Here is a 24,919-nt window from a genome sequence, read left to right on the forward strand (position 1 = left end):
GATTGGAAAATATGTATGACCTTATTGCCCTGGGTCCAGGCTCCTCATTTCTGCATAAACCACATTTCAATAATATAAATAACAGTCCCAGAGAAGATTATAGTCCTGTGATAAGATATAAGTAAAGACAGATACCATTTCCTTATCATCAGTTAATTTTTTTCACTAGGAAACAAAAACCAAAAGCAAGTCAACTAGCGCTAATGAAGAAATATTGTCCCAAAGCTTCACCTCATCAGTTACAATTCAAAGCAGTTTGATTAATGGAAAGTGCACAAATGCAGCAGGTTAATTACAGGTTCCCAATCCCACCCACACCCTTTCTCAAGCCTAGAAAACACAAATGTAAGAGGTCATCTCTCCTAAAGAATATTTCTTGTTAAAATTCATTTGTAACCTAGAACATCTGATCTTAGATCATAACTCAGTAAAGAGTTCTTTATAATTTAATAAAATAGATTTTTATAATCACTAATTATTGCAGAACTTACCTGCCTAATTTTTCAGTTCAGAAAAATTCCATTTGTTATTTTAAAAGAATGCCCTAATTATGGTTTTCAACTCAAAATTGATGTCTTTGAATAATCATACTTTTCAAAAAAGATATTTTTGATGCTGACCTACTATATAGCTAATACAACAATGTAAAAGTAAGTACTTGAGACTTTGTACCTTTTGATCAAGAAAGCTTCAGTTATGGAGGATAAGTTCTGGAGATCTGATGCATAGCAATGTGACTCTAGTTTAAAATACTGTCCCTGACATTTGCTAAAAGGGCAGATCCTAAATGCTCTCACTACATCAAAAAAAAAAAAAAAGATAAAAAGAAAGAGAAGAAAAACGATAACACATAGGTGAGCACACACGAAAACAACAACAAAAAACAAAAGAGAAAGGAAAATAACTAGGTGAGGCACTGTATATGTTAATTAGTTTGATTGTGGTAAATATCAACATATTCTAAAATATTCAGCTGTATATGTGGCATATATACAAGTTTTATATATGGAAAATAAAAATATTAATATTGCAAAAGTTAATACGGCGATCATATCATGTCACTTATGAAAACTACCCAACATGCAGGAGGTAATAGACTAACTTGGACCTAAACCATGGATGTGTACTAACTTTTAAATTACCTTAATTACTAATTAACAGTACCTGAAATATCTTTTAGAAAAAGATACTCCAAGTAGCAAGCAGCCTCACTGTGAACACCATACTCTAGACTTTTGTTAGTCCATTTCCTTAGTGCAGACGACTTGCTGAGAAAATCAAATGAGCAAAATAACAGAAAAAGTACCAGTGAGAGTAGAAATTTTAGGAATTTTTAGGAAGTTTTACAATTAAAAGGAAATGAAAATTTATACAGGGGATATTTATCTCTTTTAAAAACTACATTGTCTGATACTATGAGGCTCAGTATGTGGCCATTAACATTCAAGTTGGATATTTGTAAAAAAAAAAGACACTTAATTTCAATATATGCTATGATTAGAATTATATACTTTCATTAACATATATCTTACAATTAAAGAGTATACAGTGGAGCATTTCCATTTCTGCCCTTAAAAGTGGTTTGACCTTGGATAAATCACACAGCTTTCTGAGCCTGAGTTTCATCACTGGAAAATCCTTCCTCCCTGCTTGTAGCATTATTTGAAATCCACAACTTTCCTATCTGATGTTATGACCGTACAGAGTAAGTGGTGTCACTTCTTTTTTTCTTCTGGCTCTTTCTTTTGAATCCAATCCCCATACCACAGTTTTTATAGAACACTTCCAGGTTCTAGAAACAATTAGTATTTTTGTTTTGATGTGTTTTTGTGGGACAGGGTCTTGCTATATAGCTCCATTATTCTTCTGCTTCTGACTCCTAAGTGTTGGAATTACAGGCATATACCACCATGCCTGGTATGATTTGCATTTTATGACTTACTTCCAGTAAAGTTATTATTAGAAATTATTCTTAAATTATTAAAGGTGAGGCACAACTTTTTAATGTGACTAATGGATAAAAATACATAATTTACAGAACCTCCAGCTTATTTGGAACTTGTTTTCTAAAAAAAACTAGTTTATATTTTATTTTTTCTCAGGATGGATCTGTATGAACCGTGCATCTTGCTTATAGATTTTGTCACTCTTTTGATGTTTGAGAAAATGCCTGTCTTCCTCCACACAGGAATAAGACTTTAGAAAAGAAGGTTTATTAAATAGTGTAGTTTGATGGAGTGGGTTCCTAATTTGTTATGTCCATCTAATATCAACACCCCAAAATTCTGCCAATATTATTGATTTTTAGACATAATATAAATACAAAAGTATTTTAGGGATTTTTGTTTTATGTCCATACTTTAGGTATTTAATCATCTAAAATTTTATATGTACAAATTTATATTACATCTATCTTTGTAATCTATAAAAATATATTTTAACCCCAATACAACCAGTGTTTCACCCTTCACTGAAAAATTAATCTCACCTCATCAATTCTCTAAAATATCTGAAGCTTCAACATACAGCACATACATGAGATCTCTTATGGCTTGAAATTAAATAAAAAGAAGAAACAAAAAAGGACAAAGTGTGACAGATTACATAATGACCTCCTTAAAGAGGTTCACTTCCTCTACCCAGAAACTGTGATTATTTCATAAGGAAAAGGGTGAATCAAGCACATGAAGTTAAGGTTGCTAACTGACCTTAAAATGAGATTATCCTGGATTGTCAGAGTAGGTACACTGTATCTTGGAATGTGACTTAATTTTGAAATAAGGTATTTAAAGTAATTAAATTTACATGAGATCATTAGAGTAAATCCTAATTGAATATGAGTGGTGTCATTATAAAAAGAGGAAATTGGCCACAAATACAAAGGAAAAATGATGTGAAGACGCAGGGAGAAGATAGTCATCTACAAGCCAAGGAGGTAGGCCTGGAACAGATCCTTTGCTGGGATCCAGGAGAGAATACCAGCTCTACCAACACCTTGACTTCTGAACACCAGAACTGCCAGACAATGAGTTCCTGCTGCTTTTGGCCCTTAGTTTGTGGCACTTTGATCAGTAGCTGTAGGAAACTAATACAGGTTCTTCAAATACATTTAGAAGAGGAAGGGAGAGGTTGCAGAATAATTCAGCGTGGGAAGGACTTGACTGGCCCTTGCTGACTTTGAAGGTAGAGGGCAGCTGTGAATGAAGGAATGTCAGTGGCTGCAAGAAACTGGAAAAGGAAAGAAAACATGTTTATCTATAGAACCTCCAGAGAGGCAGCTAGGGTGACACCTTGGCTTTAGGTCAGTGAGACCCATTTTGGATTTCTGAACTGCAGACCTATAAGAAAATAGGTTTGTGCTGTTTTAAGCCATCAAGTATCAATTTGTTACAGCAGCCATAGACAACTTATACAAGTGACTTTTAATTTCTTTTACTGTGAAATCTGATTTCTTTAGGATTCTGCTTGGCTTCTTTTTTTCTGGTTTGTTCTCTTTGGGGTTCAAAGCTTTCAGACTCTCATTTTCCATCTGCTATTGTAGAGAACATGTAAAACATTTTTAGAAGAACTTGATGTGCTTCTTCTCTTCTTAAGAATTACAAACTCTTTTAGGATGTTCCCTTGCTCTACATAAGAGGAAATGTTTTAAAAATGTGCACTTTTTTTTTTTCTGAAAAGACCAGAGAAGCTCTTTATGCTAAGGCACACAATAGACCCATTTTCTTAGTCCTCTCTTCCTCTCTGAAATTACTTTCCAATTCCAGAAGCTTCTCTAAAGTCACACCACAGATGGCCATTAGTACAGTAAGACTTAGCAATTGATTTTACCGGTTTGAGTCCTTATGTATTCATTACATTTTCCTATAAGCTTCATCTAAAATTCCACAGTTTTTTCATAGTGATTTAGCATTGCACCAGATAATAGTTAATAGATTACCTTCAGGTAAGAATATAACCATGCAGGCAGAAATTTCTTTTATACTATTCTGTTTTACTATGGAAATGAAATTAGAAAAAGAAATAATGAAAAGTTGATATGTGTGTGATGGGGAAAGGACAATATTGTAAGTCTTCAAGTAACATTTTCTAGACTAATTTGTATAATGAAAAATTTTAAATTATAATGAAGACATCTGAAATCTGAGATGCTGGCTACTAGTTATAGGTTAATCTCATATTAAAAGTTAAGAAATGCAAATTCCATTACTTTTGTAATGTAGTTGTTATTCTTTAAAAAATGAAATACTTGTTATAAAAACACAAACATTTATGGTCCAGTTCTTTAAGTCTTACAGAAATAATGTCAAATTCATAGACTATTAATTTAAATTTTTTAAACCATGGAACTGATGTATTTTAATAAAGCCTAAGGAAATTCAAAATGGTCAAAAGAGGACCATGAAGGAAGAAAAACCCTTTTCTTTTAACTTTACAAAACATCCTCAGTATTTGCAGTGCTTACCACAAATACTGTCTACACTAATGATATTGGTTTAGATTCTTTCCTTTATACCAAATGGTAGAATGTAAGTTTATTTTTCACTGGCCCCTGACATTTACACAAGAAATGAATAATGTGTAGGATAAGAGAATTTAGGAGGCAAGTTTTAGAGCCAAATGAAATTTAAGAGTTTAATATTACAGATTAATTGATAAAGACTTCACAATAATAATCTATATTCATGAATGATCATTATGAGGATCAAATTAGATAATATGTATGAAAACCATTAAGAGGCTTAAAATATGCAATGTTACAAGCAGTGATTTTTTTTGAACTTAAAATATAACAATATAATCCCAATATTTTTACCAAAAGTTTTATCTATGGAGTTTTAAATACTTCAGAAATACTAAGTAGATATGCCATTAGATTTATTTCAGTTCTGTTTTGTTAAGAGATTGAAGACTTGTGATACTGCTTTGTAGCCTAACATTGAGTCCCACTGAAATGTGACTTCTATTATAGTAGCTTATAAATTTGTGTAGAATATAAATTACAGAAAACTTTTACTTACTAAGGGACTCAATTTCCATGAATTTGTGAACATATAACTACAAAAGTAGTTACGAATTGAAAATATAAGATTTCATTTATATGGTCAGCAACCTCATCTTTCTGATATATAATTAAGAAACAAAAAATGATCTAAAAGAGGAAATGAGCTGACCCAGGTTGCCATGACTGAGTTCACAAAATTTTTTTATTTCCTATCTGTACTCACTGGGCACTTTTTGCTCCTGGGATTTTTCACTGGAAACCCATTATGAGCTAAGGCATCTGGAAAACAAAAATATGACTGTCTATTTCCCTAGCAGATTAGAAATAGGTAAAGCCCCAAAACTTGCAAAAGGAATTAAAAACCCCGTAGCATCTGAGACCATTTAATATGGAGGCAAATGATCTTACTATCCTCATGGAATCACTGTTAGACTCTAACTTAATAATGAATGTTCATAATGATGTCTTTGATGCCTCATTGAGAGACCCTTTCAAAGGCCCTAGATTTAGATTGGTAAGGGCACTGCTGACTCCTTGCATAGAGGATACTGACCACCTGCTCTGTGTGAAGTAGGGGAGAAGAAAATAGAGTTCTGATCCCAAGGAACAGATATCAAACCATTTGGGGTGGCAGACAAATGTGAAAAGAAGTAATTTCTCAATATTGGATGCAGTGCCATAAAGTGGAGACATCATAATGTAGGACCACAGTCTCTCCTTGGTTAAGAAAATGGTATTTCTATTAAAATTAAAACTAAAACTAAAAATAATTACAGATACGACAACATGTAAACCTCCTGCTTAGTTAATTAGAATGACTCATTCCTTATACATTCCTGTAGCCAGAGTTTTATTGTGTTTTCTTCCCTAATAGTCAATTTGCCAGAAATATAATTTAAGGAATATTAATCAATTGAAAGTCATTAGAGATGGCCATTTTGTGAACTGAGCTGAAGATGCAGTTCTTAGTCATTCTTACACCATCTTACTTTGGCAGCAGCAATGGCACTGTACTAGTATGAGATGAATTCCACTAGTACTTTCTTTCTCTCTCTTTGCTATTTTTTAAAGCACTATAAAAAAATCACCCAGGGGAGGATCATCCATCTCGTTTCATTTAGGTCATGAAGTTACACGCCATAGAAGGACGTTTTTTTCCTCTGTAAGCTACTACCAACTATGATGTAATAAAAAGCTGTTACTACCATCCGGTGGGATGAATTCCCTGACTCTTGCTTTAAGTAAGATAAAATAAAATTTTATAGACCTTCTTCATAAATCCACAATAAGTCATTATTCTCTTTGTCGCATATAGCACAAGCCTAGAAAATAAGCATCACCTTAAGCCATAGGAATATTCAAGACTGACGCTGAGCCAAAATTTAAAGAGTTTGAATTTACCATAGCCTGCCTTTTTACTTGGTAATTAAAATAATATCAAATAAATTAAAACAATGTTTTATTTACTTGATGCCTTTTACTCATCTTTTTACAATTTTAGTTCTTTCTTAAGAGAACTGTTTTTTCCCTTCACTATAAATTAGCCACCATAGAAAAGATGGCATTATACCATGTTTATTACATGACTACTTGACATAAAGTAGAATTCCTTAGTAAAACAATTCTCATGTCTTAAAAAACTACCCTGCTCAACACAGACATTTATACTAAGGGCTTCTGTAAAAATAAACTTTCACAGTATTGTTCCTTGCTCCATATTACTACCAGTGCTGTTTACCTTCATCCCAGATGGCTTTTGAGATGCTTTAAGTATGTTATTTTTTCCTTCTCCTAGCTCGACTGTAATTCCCCGAATAAACAGACCAAATATTTTTGTATTTTCTTCACAAAGGAAGTACAGATCTGGGCACATTAGGGGCACAGGATAAACCTCTTTAATTAATCATAATAGGTGCATCTGCTTTCTTTAATTTCTGCCCCTTGGCTTAGGATGATGGCAAGAACATGACATTTGCATCTTCTTACAATTATAAATATATATGCACCAAATACTAGTGCACCCAACTACATAAAACAAATATTAATGGACATGAAAAACCAAACAAGCACTAATACAATTGTAGTGGGTGACCTCAATACCCCACTGTCACAAATAGATTATCTAGACAGAAAATCAACAACGAAACACTAGAACTGAACCAAACTTTTGAATAAATGGACTTAATAGATGTCTACAGAGTGTTCCACCCCACAAAATCAGAATACACTTTCTTTTTTTTGGCTGGAAAAAGGTCATTTTCCAAAATAGACCACATGCTGGCTCATAGAACATGTTTAAGTAAATGCAAGGAAATTGAAGTTATCACCTGTATATTATCAGACTATAGTGCAATTAAATTGGAGATCAATAGCATAAGAAAACACAAGAACTTCACAAACACGTGGAAATTGAATAATACTCTCCTGAACAACCAATGGGTCACAGAGGAAATTAAAGAAGACATCAGACATTTTCTACAATTAAATGATAATACCAGTACAACATATAGGAATCTATGGGACACAATGAAAGCAGTTCTATGAAGGAAATTCATAGTAGTAAATGCCCATACTGGGAAAACAGAGCAAGCTCAAATAAACAACCTTATGCTGAATCTCAAGCTCCTAGAAAAATAAGAGCAATACAAACCCAAAGCTCTTACAAGGGAAGAAATTATAAAGATCAGAGCAGAAATCAATGCAATGGAGACTAAGGGAACGATACAAAAAAATCAATGAATCAACGAGTTGGTTCTTTGAAAGAATAAAAAAATTTGACAGACCTTAGCCAACCTTATCAAGAAAAGGAAAGAAAAGGCTCAAATCCATGTAATTAGGGATGAAAAAGGTGAAATCACAGCCTATACTTCAATAAAATGGAAAACTCAGAAGAAATGGATGGATTCCTAGATACATATGAATTACCAAAGTTGAATGAAGAAGATATAAAAACACCCTAATTTCAATCAGTGAAATTGAAAATGTAATTAAAAATTCCCAATAAATAAAAGCCCAGGTACTACTACTGGCTCCACTGCTGAATTGTACAAGAAATTTAGGGAAAAGATAATGGCACTACTTCTCAAAATCTTTAATGAAAATGAAAGGGAAGCAATACTCCCAAATTCATTCCTGGAAGCAAGCATTACTTTGATTCCAAAAGCAGAGAAAGACCCAACCAAAAAGGAAAACTACAGGCCAATCTCCCTAATGAACATAGATGCAAAACTCCTCAATAAGACACTGGCAAACAGAATACAGAGGATACAGAGAACGCAAGAAGATCATACACCCTGACCAAGTGGGATTCTTTCAGGATGCAGGGATGGTTCAACATACATAAATCAATAAATGTAAAGAAGGTGTTAACAGAGTCAAGGTAAAAAACCATATGATCATCTCAATAGAAATATCTTTTGACAAAATACAAAGCACACACATTCATGACAAAAACCCAAATTGGAATAGATGGTCTTTATCTCAACCTGATAAAGGCTATCTATTAAAAAACCAACAGCCAACATCATACCAAATGGTGAAAAACTAAAATCTTTCACTCTAAAATCAGGAACAAGACAAGGATGCCCACTATCACCACTCCTCTTCAATATAGTTCTGGAAACATTAGCCACAGCAATTAGACAAGAGAAAGAAGTAAAAGGAATAAAGATAGGAAAGGAAGAAGTTAAACTGTCATTATTTGCTGATGACATGATGCTCTACATGGAAGAACCAAAAAACTCTACTAAAGACTTCTAGATTTAATTGACCAATTCAGTACCATAGCTAGGTACAATATCAACACTGAAAAATCAATAGCTTTCTTGTCCACAAATAACAGACTTAGTGAGAAATTCGGGAAATAATTTCTTTCACAGTAGCCTCGAAATAAATGACATATCTAGGAATCAATCTAATGAAGGAAGTAAAAGATCTCTACCTTGAAAACTACAGCACTCCGAAAAAAGAGATTGAAGAGGATATAAGAAAATGGAAAGACATCTCTTGTTCCTGGGTAGAAAGAATCAATATAGTGAAAATGACCATACTTCCAAAACTGCTATATAGATTCAGTGCAATCCAGATTGAAATCTCAGTAGTATATTTCACAGAGCTAGGGAAAACAATCTAAAAATTCATTTGGAACCAGAAGAGACCTAGAATAGCAAAAGCAATTCTAGGCAACAAAGACAAGGTAGGGGGTATCACAGTCCCCAACATGAAACTATACTGCAAAGCCACTGTGATAAAAACAGCATGGTACTGGCAAAGAAACAGACCTGAGGATCAATGGAATAGATTAGAAGATACAGAACCAACTCTAGACACAGCCACCTCATCTTTGACAAAGGAGCCAACCACCCTCACTGAAGGAAAGATAATCCATTTAATAAATGGTGCTGGAAAAACTGGATTTCAACTGGCCAAAGATTAAAACTAGACTCCTATCTTTCACCATGCACTAAACTAAAATCAAAGTGCAACAAAGACCCAAATATTAAAACAAACACTAAACTTGGTGGAAGATCGGGTAGGAAGAAATCTTGAAGATATTGGAATAGGAAAAGACTTTATGAAGAAAACCTCAATAGCATGGGAACTAGCACAAAGAACCAACAACTGGGATCTCATCTTATTGAAAAGCTTCTGCACTGCAAGAGAAACCACCAACAGAGCTAAGAGACAACTTACAAATGTGGAAAAAATTTTTACCAGCTGTTCCTCAAAGGACTACTATCTAGAATATATAAAGAATCAGACACCCCCAAATATAAAGACCCAATTCAAAAATGGGCATCTGAAGTGAAGGGACATTTCTCAAAGAAGTAAAAGCAGCAAATAAATATATGAAAAATTGTTCAAATGTTCAACATCACTGGTCATTCGAGAGATGCAGATGAAAACAATGCTGAGATTCCACCTCACTTCAGAAAGAATGGCTGCTGACAAGAAATCAACCAACAACAAATGCTGGGGGGTTGTGGGGAGAAAGAAACCTTTCTCCATTGTTGGTGAGAATGCAGACTGGTGCAACAACTGTAGAAATCAGTATGGAGATACTTCAAAAAACTAGGATTAGAGGTCCCATTTGACCCAGCTGTTTCCCTGCTGCGTATCCTCTCAAAAGAATCATACCACAGTCATATATGCTCACCCATGCTCATAGCGGCACAGTTTGTAATAGCTAAAACTTGGAAGCAGCCCAAATGCCCATCAACTGGAGACTGGATAAAGAAGATGTGGGATTTTTTTTGTTTTATTTTTTAATAAATTGGAGTACTACTCTTCTGTGAAGTGTGAGAAACTAGAGACATACCTAAATGGATGCACATTGAGGCCATACTCTTATGTGAAATAAATAAGACACACATGTGTAAATACTGAATAGTTTCTCTGGTGTGAGATACTAAAAGTGTAAATAAGGATCAGAATGTATAATAAATAATATGAAATAGGAACCAAAAGTCTAAATGGGAAGGGGAACTGGGAGGGGTGGGGAAAAGAAAAGAAAGGAAAAGAAAAATATGAGAAAAGGAAAAAATGGAAACAATTTTTGTAAATAGGGAGGGGTGGAGGGGTTGAAGGGGGGGCAAGGGAATGCAGAAAAGATAAGAATCAAGATATATCATGTAGGGGCCAGGGATTTAGCTTAGTGGCACTATGCACCTGCCTTGCAGGTACAAGGTCCTGAGTTCGATCCCTGGTACAAAAAAAAAAAGATATATCATGTAAAGGTATAAATTCCCAATGATGAATGTCATAGTATTGTATACCTAAAATGTACCAATAAACTTTTTTTTTTTTTGGTACCGGGGATTAAACTCAGGTCCTTGCGCTTGTGAGGCAGTAAGCAGAACCACTGAGCTAAATCCCCAGCCCCATACCAATAAACTTGATGAAAAAAAAAAAGACATTTGCATCTTCAAAGCTCTTATCTCAGGATATATTTTTTGTGAAGGTCAGTAAATTATGATTTTTCTTCTAATGCATGTCCATCAGTGGCCAAGTAATACATTTTTGAGAAACTTCAGGTAAATAAATTATAGAGGCATATAGAATATCCATATGTACATTTAAGCAAAGATTTACTCTATGATGTCTGCAATGATTATTCTACCAAAAATTGCTGTTTCTCTTGGTGTTACACTCCTCTCTCTTCTGTTTTCATTTCCCTAGTGCTCATCAGTGCCTAAGATAATGTTTGATTCACTTATTTTTAAAATATCTATTACTTGTTTATCCCACAAGAATGTACACTGCAAGAGGGCTTAGATTTTTATTTCTTTGTATCCTTAACACTGAGGAGAACTGCAGAACATAGTATGTACTCAATGAATATTTCCTGAGTATATTAATAAAAGAAGCAGAGCAGACAAGTGGAAAGAGCATGGCCAGTAGGTTTAGTGTCTATCTAGTCCTAGTTCTGCCAGTAACAGCATTAATATTTTTAGTCTTGTTTTCCAACATATAAAGTGTAAAAATGTGGTATGTGAGTACAGATACATAAACCAAAAATATTTTTTAACACTACATTGAACCATGGTACACTGAACCTAGAAAAATATAAAAGCATTTCTATGTTGTCAGATTTTCTAAAATTTTCTGTAATTTCATTTTTTTATTTATAGTGGGATAGGAGAATTACCTTTCTTGGAGTAAGGTGGATTTATGGGCCCTGCTCCTAGCTCTGCTTCTCACTTACTATGTGACTTTGGGTGAATCATTCACTTTCCCTGGAGAAAAATTTCTTTGTAAAATGGAGATGAATAATTGGCAGTGTTACCATAAGACCTAGAAAATGTTTCAAAAACATACACCATGGTCCAGTGTCAAGTATTACCATTACAAGTCTGTGGAAAGCCAGCAAATGGTCTTAGGTCTAGTGATGGGCTGGTTGGTTTTTTTTTCTTGTCTATCATGTGCTGATAGTTTTATAAAGTATGATAAAATGCCTTGCTAGAAAAATGATATGAAAAAATAAAACAAGCTCCATTTTTATATTTATTTTAGATTTAACAGACAAAATATTTCTCTTTTAAATGTCTATAAACATTACTAAGCACTCTCATTTTCTGTATTTAGTTGGTCATGGATAGGCACTGCGCTTAGGTGACTCTGATGGTTCTTCTCATTCTACTACAGCAACCAATGAATGACTGAGCAGAAAGATGCATTTAAAAATTTTTTCTTAGCTTAACAGTTTTGATTTTCCCTATGTACATATTTCAAAAGGCTAATTGACTTAGATGACAAAATGCATAAGAATCAAGTAAATTGAACTAATGATTGAAAAGAGTTCACAAACTTTATAGAAACATCACTTGTCTTTGTTTTAGAATTCATTTTCATGTACAGCACTGACAATAAAGGAATCTGTTAAATCTGAGAGTGGAAATGTCATTGAATTTACCAATTTACCTCTTTCTCCTTTGTTCTTTGACCATTCTGCAGCATACTTACATACAAAGAGAAGAGTAACTGAGATGCAATGGAAAAAAGAGTAGAATTTACTTTTTCAAACTCAACAAAATACTTGCCACCATAAATGGTTGGTTGGAGATGTTCAGAGAAACAGTCAGTCTGAATGATAATAAAATCAGTTGTTGGCAGAGGAGGCGAACATTCCGGGCCGATGTACCACCACCCCAAGTGCCTAGGAGCAGAACTGCCCCCAGCACAGAGGAGATGAACCCTCTGGGCCACTGTACCACAGCCTAAGAACCAAGGAGCAGAACTGCCTCCAGGGCAGAGGAGGTGAACATTCCAGGCTACCATACCACTTCCCCAAGCATCAGGAGGGTGAGCCATCCAGGTGCCAGCAGCACACATCCTCCCCCACCCCTGGAAATGAGAAGACACATAACCAAGTCTCAGAACGAGACTTCCAGATCACCTAAACCAATGCCAAAGGGAAATGAGATGGAACAATCTGATACTCAACCACCTGGACTCCCTGAACTGGCAACAAAAAAAGATTTGGAAAAAATGATATCAAAAATAATTTCTCAGATATCAGCAGAGATTGTGTCCATAGTGCAAAACATAATTAATAAATCTAGAGAAGACACAGATAAAAAAACAGACGACCTGAGGAACATGATGGAATCCCAACATAGGAAACAAATGGAATCCATAAACAGATGCAAACAGATTCCAGGAGAGTAAAAACTCCATTGAAAGTTTACACATCAGAATGAGCCAATGTGAGGACAGAATTTCAGATATAGAAGATAAGATTGCAATTAGTGAGGAAGAAAAGAAAAATTTCTTTGAAATAGTAAGGGATGACAAGAAATCAATCCAGCAACTGCTGGATGATGTAAAGAAGAATAACACAAGACTGATCAGAGTCAATGAAGAAACAGGAGAGAGTGCATATGATACAAAAGAACTGCTCACAGAACTGATGACAGAAAACTTCCCAAGCAGGGGAAAAGAGCTTGATATACAGATAAGTGAGGCATATAGGACTCCAACTAACCTTGATCAAAACAAAACTACACATAGGCATATAATTATTAAGATTCCAGAAACTCAACAGAAGAACAAAATTCTACAAGCAGTTAGAGAAAAGACACAAATCACATACAAAGGAAAGCCCATTAGAATGACAGCAGACTTCTCAACGCAAACCCTCAAGGCAAGAAGAGCTTGGAGTGACATATTTCAAGCCCTAAAGGAAAACAACCTCCAACCCAGACTGATGTATCCTGCAAAACTATCTTTCAAAATTGATGGAGAAATAAGATACTTTCATGACCAAGAGCACCTTAGGAACTTCATGAATACCAAACCAGCATTCCAAAAAATTTTAGACAATATCCTAGGAAAAGATGAGGATCACAACCCCTGGAAGCCCAATAGAATGAATCTATCATGCATGACAAGAAATTTAATGCAAAGGGGGAGAATCCAACAAAAAGAAAAGTCATGACAATGATAACTCAATATGTATCAGTTTATAACCATCAGTGTTAATGGTCTCAATTCACCAATCAAAAGAAATAGACTGACAGAATGGGTCAAGAAGCAAAATCCAACAATATGCTTCATACAAGAAACACACTTAATTTAAAAAGAAACTCATAGACTGAAAGTTAAAGGGTGGAAAACAATACTCCATGTGACAGAAACACCCAAAAAAGCAGAAGTAGTTATCCTCTGCAGATCAAGTGGATTTCAAACCAACACTGATTAAGAGAGACAAAGAAGGATACTACATCCTTGTAAAGGGGACAATCCAAGAAGAGATGACAACCATAAACATTTGCACCAAACACTAGTGCACCCAACTATATAAAACAAATACTAACGGATGTGAAAAATCAAATAAGCACTAACACAATAGTAGTAGGGGACCTCAATAACCCATAGTCACAACTAGATAGATCAACTAGACAAAAAATAAGCAATGAAATACTAGAACTCAATCAAACTCTTGAACAAATGAACTTAACAGATGTTTATAGAGTCTTCCACCCACAAAATCAGAATACACATTCTTTTCAGATGCACACAGGTCGTTCTCCAAAATGGACCACATACTCGCTCATTGAACATATTTAAGTAAATGCAAAGGAACTGAAGTTATTTCCTGTATATTATCAGACCATAGTACAATGAAATTGGAGATCAATAGCAAAGGAAACCTCAAGAATTTCATAAACACATAGAAATTGAACAGCACACTTGTGAATAACCAGTGGGTCACAGAGGAAATTAAAGAAGAAATCAGACAGTTCTTACAATTAAATGACAATGAAAATACAACATATTGGAATAATTGGGACACAACAATGAAAGCAGTCTTAAGTAGGGAAATTCATAGCAGTGAATACTCATATTAGGAAAACAGAGCAAGCCCAATTAAATAACCTGATGCTGAACGTCAAGCTTCTAGAAAAAGGAGAGCAGGACAACCCCAGAGCTCATACAAGGGAGGAAATTATAAAGATCAGAGCAGAAATCAATGCAATGGAGACTAAGAGAACGACACAAAAAATCAATGAAGGCATGAGTTGGTTCTTTGAAAGAATAAAAAAAATTGACAAACCTTTAGCCAACCTTGTCAGAAAAAGGAAAGAAAAGGCCCAAATCCATGCAATTAGGAATGAAAAGGGTGAAATGACAACACACCCAGAAGAAATACAGAGGATCATCAATACCTACTTCCAGAACCTATATGCCAATAAGATGGACAACACAGAAGAAATGGACAGATTCCTAGATACATATGAATTACCAAAGTTGAACGAAGAAGACCTAAAAATTCTGAACAACCCAATATCAACCAATGAAATTGAAAACATAATTAAAAACTTATCAACTAAGAAAAGCCTGGGCCCTGATGGCTTCACTGCTGAATTCTACAAGATATTTAGAGAGGAACTACTGTCACTACTGTTTAAACTCTTCAATGAAATTGAAAGGGAAGCAATACTCCCAAATTCATTCCTGAAAACAAGCATCACCTTGATCCCCAAAGCAGAGAAAGACACAACCAAAAAAGAGAACTATAGGCCAATCTCACTAATGAACATAGATGCAAAAATCCTTAATAAGATACTGGCAAATAGAATGCAGAACATCATCAAGAAGATCATACACTCTGACCAAATGGGATTCATCTCAGGGAGGCAGGGATGGTTCCACATACACAAATCAATAAATGTAATACACTATATCAATAGAGCCAAGGACAAAAACCATATGATCATCTCAATAGATGCAGAAAAAGCACTTGATAAAATCCAACATGCATTTATGATAAAAACCCTACAAAAAATTGGAATAGACATTCTCTACCTCAATCTGATAAAAGCCATCTATGAAAAACCAACAGCCAATGTTATACTAAATGGTCAACAAATGAAATCTTTCACATTAAAATCAGGAACAAGACAAGGATGTCTACTATCACCACTCTTGCTCAATATAGTCTTGGAAACATTAACCACAGCAGTTAGACAAGAGAAAGAAATAAAAGGAATAAAGATAGGAAATGAAGAACTCCAATTGTCATTATTTGCAGATGACATGATACTCTATATAGAAGACCCCAAGAACTCCACCAAAAGTCTTCTAGACTAATAACCAAATTCAGTAAAGTAGCTGGCTACAAGGTCAACACATAAAAATCAATAGCTTTCCTCTACACGAACAACAGACTCACTGAGAGAGAAATAGGCAAACAATTGCCTCTACGATAGCATCCAAGAAACTGAAATACCTAGGAATCAACAAAACAAAAGAAATCAAAGACCTCTTCTCTGAAAACTATAGCACTCTGAAAAGAGAGAATTAAAACAATATCAGAAAATGGAAAGACATCCTTTGCTCCTGGGTAGGAAGAATCAACATAGTGAAAATGCCCATACTTCCAAAACTGTATAGATTCAATACAATCCCAATTGAAATTCCAGCAGCATACTTCCTGGACCTTGAGAAAACAATCCAAAAATTCATTTGGAACCAGAAGAGACCCAGAATAGCAAAAGCAATTCTAGGCAACAGCGACATGGCAGGGGGTATCATAACCCCCAATGTGAAACTATACTACAAAGCTATTGTGATAAAAACAGCAGGGTACCAGCCAAGAATCAGACTTGAGGACCAGTGGAACAGATTAGAAGATGCAGAAACAACTCAGACACACTCAGCCACCTAATCTTTGATAAAGGAGCCCAAAACCCTCACTGGAGGATAGATAGCCTGTTTAATACATAGTGCTAGAAAAACTGGGTTTCAATTTGCCAAAGATTAAAACTAGACTAAACTAAAATTGAAATGGATTAAAGATCTAAATATTAAAACAGAAACACTGCACCGGCTGGAACAGAGATTACGTAGCATTCTTGAAGACATTGGTGTAGGAAAAGATTTTATGAACAAAACTTCAGTTGCCTGTGAACTAGCACAAACAATCAACAAATGGGATCTCTTATTAAAAAGTTTCTGCACAGCAAGAGAAGTGACCAACAGTGTGAAAAGACAACCCACAGTTTGGAAAAAAAAATTTTCACATGCTGTTCCTCAGACAAAAGTCTAGTATGTAGAATCTATAAAGAACTTAAAAAAATCAGACCTCCCAAATTTAAAGACCCAGTCCAAAAATGGGCATCTGAAATGAACAGACATTTCTCACACAAAGATGTAGAAATAGCAAATAAACATATGAGAAAATGTTCAACATCACTGGTCCTTCGAGAGATGTAAATGAAAACAACACTGAGATTCCACTTCACCCCAGAAAGAATGACTGCGATCATGAAATCAACCAGTAACAAATGCTGGTGGGGCTGGGGGAAAGAGGAACCCTGCTCTACTGCTGGTGGGAGTGTAGACTGGTGCAACCACTGTGGAAATCAGTATGGAGATACCTCAAAGAACTAGGACTGGAAGTCCCATTTGACCCAGCTCTTCCCCTGCTGGGGATCTTCCCCAAAGAATTACAAGAATCATACCACAGTGATATATGTGCACCCACATTCATAGCACACTTTGTGATAGCTAAAACTTGGAAGCAGCCCAAGTGCCCATCAACTGGAGACTGGATAAAGAAAATGTGTGGGTTTTTTTAATAAAATGGAGTACTACTCAGCCATAAAAAATGAGAAATTAGAGACATTTATAGCTAAATGGATGCACATTGAGGTGATACTCTTAAGTGAAATAAATGGGACACATGTGTAAATACCGAATAGTTTCTCTCGTGTGAGAAACTGAATGTGTAAATAAGGGCTAAACGGTATAATAGATAATGTGAAATAGGAAGAAAAGGGGCAAAGTGGAAGGGGAAGTGGGAGTGAAAGGGGAAAGGAAAGAAGGGAATGGAATTAATATGAGAAAATGGAACAATGGAAGCAAAGTCTTTGTAAATAGGGAAGGATGGAGGGGTTGAAGGGAGGGCAGGGGAAGGGGGAAAAAATAAGAACCAAGAGAGATTATATAAAGGTGCAAATTTTCAATGATGAATGTCATTATATTGTATACCTAAAATATACCAATAAAATTTATTAAAATAAAAATAAAATAAAATAATTTTTCCAGATTCGTGACATAGCACTGAGAACTCTGTGATTTAACATGTACACTTGCTTGAAAATACACCTACATCATGATGTTTTATACACTGCTATGTCAGTGTAGCAAATATGATTTTTGTAAATTGAAACTGAATAGTAAGAGAAAGTGTTAAGTGTGGGAAAATATGTAAGGATTTGATGGCAACTTTTTGAAATGCTGTCTCCCACCATTTTTCTCCCTGCTTCCCCCCAGAGTGCAAAAGGAATTGGTAAAGGGGAAGATCTTGTTGTTTGTGCTTTGTAACTTTCTTTTCCCTGGAATGTTTCAGTCTTAGTCTCCAGGTAAATTTTTGTTCATTCACCAAATGTCATCTCTCTTATGAGGTCTGACTCGTTAACTCCAGCAGAATATATTCTACATCAGTCTCCACATAGTTGGCAAAGCCTTGCTGGTCTTTGATTCTTAGCTCTACACTTCTTACGCCTCTTGCCAGTGCCCCACCTAGTACACTATCCATGGGGAGAGAAGAGTGGAGGCTATTTGTGCATCATTCCAGAGACTGCAGACACTTCTAGGACAGGGATTGTTCCTTTCATTTTGTATTCCTTCTTTAAATGTTAGCAAATAAAACATTCATTCATTCATTCATATGCTCTTTTTTCCTTCTGCCCAACAATCTAATATGTACTATTATTGAGTTTTGAGCATGAGCCATGCCCCTCTCTTATGCCCACTTAGATAGTTGGGGCACTTTTTTCAAAGTGTAACCTACAGCTTGTCTACAGCAAAACCACATGTAGATCTTGTTAAATGTAGGTTCCCAGGTTCCAGGTAGAATATTGGATCATAATTTAGCAGTATTTTATATCCATTCTGCCCAGATGATCCATGGTATCTCCAGTGATATTGTAGTACAAGAAAAATGATCACCTTTCTGACAAACTCTCTGTTGGTTCTCAAACACAGTGACATTTGACTATTGCTCTTTCTTTGGGATATTGCTAACAATGGTCTGCCATTGGCTAGAAGAGTATTCTCTGTTCAGAGGATGGCTGGCTATGTCTACCATCACTCTGCACAAGAATGAAGCTCAGATAATACTAAACCAGGGGCAACAACACATCAGTCCAGCTCTTGCTATGAAGTACGGGCTGCCTGAAAAAGAGCTAGAATGATGGGTGATGTGTGAGCACTAGTGGCTAAAGCTCAGACCACACAGATCAGTTTTGGATTGTCTATAAGATACGTCAGTTGTTTCTGCATGTATTTAACTTTCCTTAGTATATCCAAATACTCTCATCTCTTTAGAAAGAATCTCTATGGATGGAACAATTTTAAGACTTTCTTTTAAATGTACCAAGTCTCAGGCTTGTCAAGAAGGGCAGTGTTAGTCCAGCATTATTTTTACTTCTACTTTACTCAGATAATCCATGCTTCACACCCTTAGTCAGTGAAGTTAAAATGAAAAGAAAAATGAATTCTTAGAAAATTGGTCATGAAAAGGTTCTCATTTATGCCCGGGAGGGAAGAGGAAAAAGATTTCTAAGCTTAGCACTTTCTTTCTTCTCTCTTTATTTCTTTCTGCCGCTCTAGCTCTTTGTCCCTGCAGTGAGACAAATGAATATAAAGGACAAATCTATACCAAAAACTTTAGAAGACTTAAACATAATAAATGTTAAATCTTTAGGATAAGGAAAACTGTGTCCCTATATAATGCTCTTCAGAATGTATTATGAGAGATGCAAAAAGTGGATGGAGTAAGAAAAGTCACACTGAAGTCACATTAAATCTACAAATTTTGAACAGAAAAAAAGCTCAGATAGTAAAAAATATCTGCATTAAAAGATTTAGAGATTTTGTCTATTAGTAAAATGTGAAAATTCATGTTTTAATTGTTTCAGAAAGGTTTCTAGAGATATTTGTGAGTAATTATATAATGTATGCCCTTGGATTTTAAAAAGAAAAGAGTATGAGACCAATTCCTAATAACAATTCCTAAAACATGGAGTCACTCAGAAAATGTGACAAAAGTCCAATACATAAATATTTAAAATAATTTAGTGTAGGAGTTTATAAACAATGAGGGAACTAAAAGTCCTACAGATATACCAAAATATTTGAAATATTTTCCTTAAATACATTATACGACCAAGAAAATTACACTTTAAAAAGCCAACTGAGGGGCCCGGGGATTTAGCTCAGTGGTTTCGCCACCTGCTGCGCAAGCGCAAGGACCCGAGTTCGATCCCCGGTTCCAAAAAAAAAAAAAAAAAGAAAGCCAACTGAGAAATCTAGGAATTTAAGGAAATGTGAAATGTAATTTCAATATCCAATTGGAATGAAGCAGCATTATGCTTTTACTCACTTCAGAGTAAAATGTGGGTAAGAATGTAGTGGAGAGAAGGGCTGACAGTTCATAAACATCAAGATCCATTAAATTAAACTTTTCATTCAGCATTTAGCCTGTGCTAGGCACCTTCTGAAGGCTTATGAAGCAGGAAAGGGCAGGAATGCCTTATCATACTGAGACTGTATTCTAGTAGGGGCTAAAAAAGATGCATATGAACACAAACAAGTATTTCAAATATGGAGAAATGCAATGAAGAAAATAAAGTAACAACAGAAATGAAACAAAATAGCAACTGAAAATGGGTTGACTATTCATTAGCAAGATCAGATAAAGCTGTCTGTAGGACTGGACAATTTGTTCAGAGATCTGAATGAAGCCTGGGCATAAGCTGTTTAGTACTACTTTGGAGAAGGCTAGGAAGGGGGAACAGCAAGTTCTAGGTTCAAAAACAAGAATGAGGAAAGTGTATTTATTTTATGGGCAGAGAAGTTGAGATGGTTGGCACAGAGGAGTGAAGAGGTGGGAAGTGAAGTCAGGTTAGGGTTGGATGGCAGGTGTGTCAGTTGTTTACCCTACTCAACCTCCTTTCTCTTTACAGAACTCTGAATTTGTGTGTGGAGGTAATGTGCTGGGCTAAAACAAACAAACAAACAAACAGTTGTTCTTGTTGAGGTACAATAGCCTTGTGACATTGTTCCTGTCAATGAGATGAAGACTACTGGGTGCACACTCTAGAAATACAATTTTTTTCCTGATTAAGAAGCACATGCCGCCGGCATGCTGTACTTTCATTCTTTGCTTTTGCTCTTTCCTGAAATATTAACATGGTGTCTGGAGATAAAGCAGCCATTTTGTAATGACAAGGACAAAAGCCACATGATAAGGCCAGCAGAGAAAATCTGGTTTTATAATGACTGTTGAACAGCTATGACAAGTCTTATACTGCCAACCTCTAGACTTCTTGTTATAGGAGAAAAAAAAATAAACTCTTATTTAATGGTAGTGAGTTTAAATCTTTTGCTTGTTAGGTGTTAACATGTGTAAGCCATTATAGATGGGTTTCTGAATCATGCAGCTGACAGTGTAAGTGGTCAGGGGATAGATCATGTAGGGTTTATTTTCTATGGTAAAGATTTTTGCATTTTATTCTAATTGTTACAGGAAGCTGATAAGAGTTTTAAGCAAAAAACTGATATAATCTAGTTTATTCTTGGAGAGTATCCTGGCTCCTGTGTGTAAATTAGCCTACACGAAGGTAACATGGAAGCAGAGAGAACAGTCAGAAGGCTGTTGTTGCAAGAGATGATTTTTTTCCACTTGTTTTACTACAAATATTTTAGTGTAGTTAAGCTTTCAAAAATTAGATACTCTTATAGTACTATTTGGCAGTTTGTTGGAAAGTTTTATGTGTCTGAGAATATAGGATGGGGGAGCACTTTTTGAAGCAAATACTTCCAAGTCCTTGTCAGCAGTACAGGGATACTTGGGTATCTGTTTTTAGCCTGCAGATGTTTAAATGGAGAGGAGAGTTAATTAGTGATTATGTACTCTGTCTCTCTACCTGATCTAGCTCAATCTCATCATTGTAAATCTTCCTTTATCTTGGCTTTTTCCCCCTCCATCGTATTTCCTTCTAGGACCACTGAAACATTAGCCAGAGCTGTCAACCAAACTAACTGAAGGCCACCTGCCTTAAGAGTCATCCTCAAGAAAAACAGAGGATTTAGAAAATTGATTGAATTGGGTTTCTCAACTGCCTTTGAAATGCTGTTAGCTTGGGAAGTAAAATAAGGGCCAAGGCAAAATGATAGCATATAGTTACCCCATAACTTATGGGTTAATAAATTGTTTTTCCATATAGATGGAGGCTGAAGAGGAAAATAAGTATTTTCTTGAGAGAGAATATGACCTTTGTTTTAGTATATTATTAAGGTGGACAGAAGCAAAATTTTACTGACATTATTTCACTCATAAGTACATACAAAGGTGTGATCATAGTTTGTGATCACACCTTGTTATTAATCCTGGCAAAATATTTTGCCTCATTTTGAACACACCTATCAGGCATCAGGTGTGTGTCCTGTTATTTGGATGTGGATGGCAGAAAAGCTAATGCCACACCAAAACTTCTGTTTTGCAGACAATTAAATAAATGTTGGAAACGGTTATATCAGATTTGTGCTTTTGTGGAAGCACATATGTAAGGGAGGGAGCCACTAATAGTGGGATAACCTTGAAGTAGAAACCATGCACAGCAGATGAAGCTGAGGCTGGCTCAGGTTGGCTTCCTTTGTATATCTGAAGAGCTGTTGTAACAAAGAGATAAGAACTATGTAGCAGTAGAGGCTGAAGTAGAGTTGCAAATATCTGCAGGCATATTTGGATCAATAAATTGAGTCATTTCCTAAAAATGAGAGCGTCTATGAATAGAAAAGCTGTAAAATAGTGAGCAAGCCCTTGAGCACCTATGGATTTTGTTGTTGTGTTATAGAATAAGGTCTAGTTGTTTTCCAAATTTGGGGATTTCTAGGATTGTTCAAAACAGAAAACGGAAGGAGTTAAAATTGTTCACTTTTAATGTTATCAAGAATACTAAATACCCTCCCGCACTCTGTCTAAATTCTGTCATCTACTATCATTATTATTTACAATAAGAAAGGCTTTTGCAGTACTCCCCACCAACCAAACAGAAAGGACATGCACACTGTCATCCACCTGCCCCCTGATGTGAGCCATGAATCTTTGAGAACTTCAGTCTCCCTCTTCTCCTCTGCACTGTAGCCAATACTAACAAATAGTGATATTTAAGTTGCAATAATAATTCATATTTGTTTAACTGATAGGTAGCTAATGTAGTCCAGAAACTAAGGTAATTATTATATCTTAAATTTTGATTGGGAAATCATCACTGTAGGAACAGTATCACAATGAACCCCCAGGAAATTGACAGAAGAGTTATAGAAATGAGCTGGTGGCCTGGGTACAGAATGCTGTAATAGTACAACAAACATTTACTGAGCCTCCAGAAATAGTAAAAAGAGAAATATGAGCCACAAGTAGTTATCATAGAGGGCAAAACTTTCCATTTCTTTATTATAAATCACGAAGCTTCATTGATGCATATTTTATCACAGGACTCTTGCCATATGTGATCTGAAGTTTCCGAGCGTATCCCCAGGGACCACGGTTACTGATACAGATAATCAAGAATTCCTTTTATGCTCCTCTCAACACTGCCACTGCTCAGATTGAAATTAGCATTTTTTACAATGAAATATCAGTTGCTGTAACAAACTGACATGACAGCTGGAGAGAGGGGCCTGTTTATCCAGTTATCCTTCATGTTTTAGGTTCATTATGGTTTATTAAGATGTGTACTGTTAGTTCCTGAATGGAGAGATATTAAATTTTTGCATGGTGATTATCATTTGAATAGAGGCATCCAAAAGCCCTTCTCTAAGGAGGGGTGGGAATGATGAAAGTTAAGGGTTAGAAACGTCATTCTATTAAACATCTCCTTGAAACTTGGCTCATTTATTCTCTCAAAACATATCTTCTAAATGGCTTTTTCACATTCTCATAGTTTGAAACATTACTTCCTATTGTAGAACCATTGGAGAGAAACTTGACAATCGACACTCCACATGTGTTAAGTAACTACCATGTGACTGACATTATGTACATATTTCTACAGCTTATTTCATCACATCAATCTTGTGACACAGGTAGTAGGATTATGTTTTAAAGGAAAATACCAAGTCACTTGGCTAAAGTCACATAGCTTGTACACAGATTTAGCCATTCTAAAGGTACTACTTTTTAAACTATCACTATACCACCTTGTTTCTTAAAAATTCAATTTTACAATTATTTTTATTGGCTGAAAATAGCATAGGGATAAAACATTCATAGTCCCTATCATCTTCTGAAAATATTTGCAGCCACCATTTATTGTGTGTTTTTCATGTGCTAGTGATGGTACAAAATGCCTTCTATAGACAAATGTAAGACTGTTAGCATTAGCATTATTACACTTATTTTTCAAATGAGCAAACTTGTTCAGAAATTTAAGTGAAGGAGCAGTGATTTAAAGCCAACCAGACCCCAACATCTGTGGGCTTGACCCCTATCCAGTAGCTTAGCCCAAGATGGGGAGAGCAATTCTCATATTCCTAGAAAATAGGATGGCTTATGGCAGTGGTTCTCAACGTATAATCTTGGCATCAGTAACATCTGTATTCAGATTGACACCTGAGACAATGCACTTAATCACTACACAGTGAGTTTGCATTTAATTTTTTGATTAAAGTAAAATTACTGACAATTATTTGGTGTATCTCCTCCCTTCATATCTAGTGCCACCAAAAAATAAAAACCATGTAAGCATGAAGATGCTGCTTTCTGGTGAAGAAAAGTTTGTGAGTTGTATGAGAAACTGGAAGATGCTCATGAGTCTATTTAATCTTCCTGGGCACACAAGAAAAGTATTTTTCTCAGTCTTTTACACCCTTAGTTTAGGGCTATATAGTAGGGGTCTGGCT

The 24,919-nt window shown here is 35.4% G+C and overlaps 1 protein-coding gene across 4 annotated transcripts in view; it reads right to left on the reverse strand.

Annotated features, from left to right (window-relative positions):
* The window catches only part of Cdh20 (cadherin 20), a 248,265-nt gene that overhangs the window by 203,673 nt on the left and 19,673 nt on the right, over nt 1-24,919 (reverse strand). Inside the window, exon 1 of one of the 4 annotated variants that reach the window (XM_087191927.1) lies at nt 1,165-7,642. The exons of the other annotated variants lie outside the window; for them this stretch is intronic. The gene's annotated coding sequence lies outside the window, so the exon portion shown is untranslated. Of the gene's footprint in view, nt 1-1,164; nt 7,643-24,919 lie in introns of those variants that run through there. 4 annotated transcript variants of the gene reach the window in all.

Source organism: Heterocephalus glaber, unplaced genomic scaffold, assembly GCF_053883595.1.
Source record: "Heterocephalus glaber isolate CG9 unplaced genomic scaffold, H.glaber_assembly_v1.0 deba00000331, whole genome shotgun sequence".
Classification (NCBI taxonomy): Eukaryota; Metazoa; Chordata; class Mammalia; order Rodentia; family Bathyergidae; genus Heterocephalus; species Heterocephalus glaber.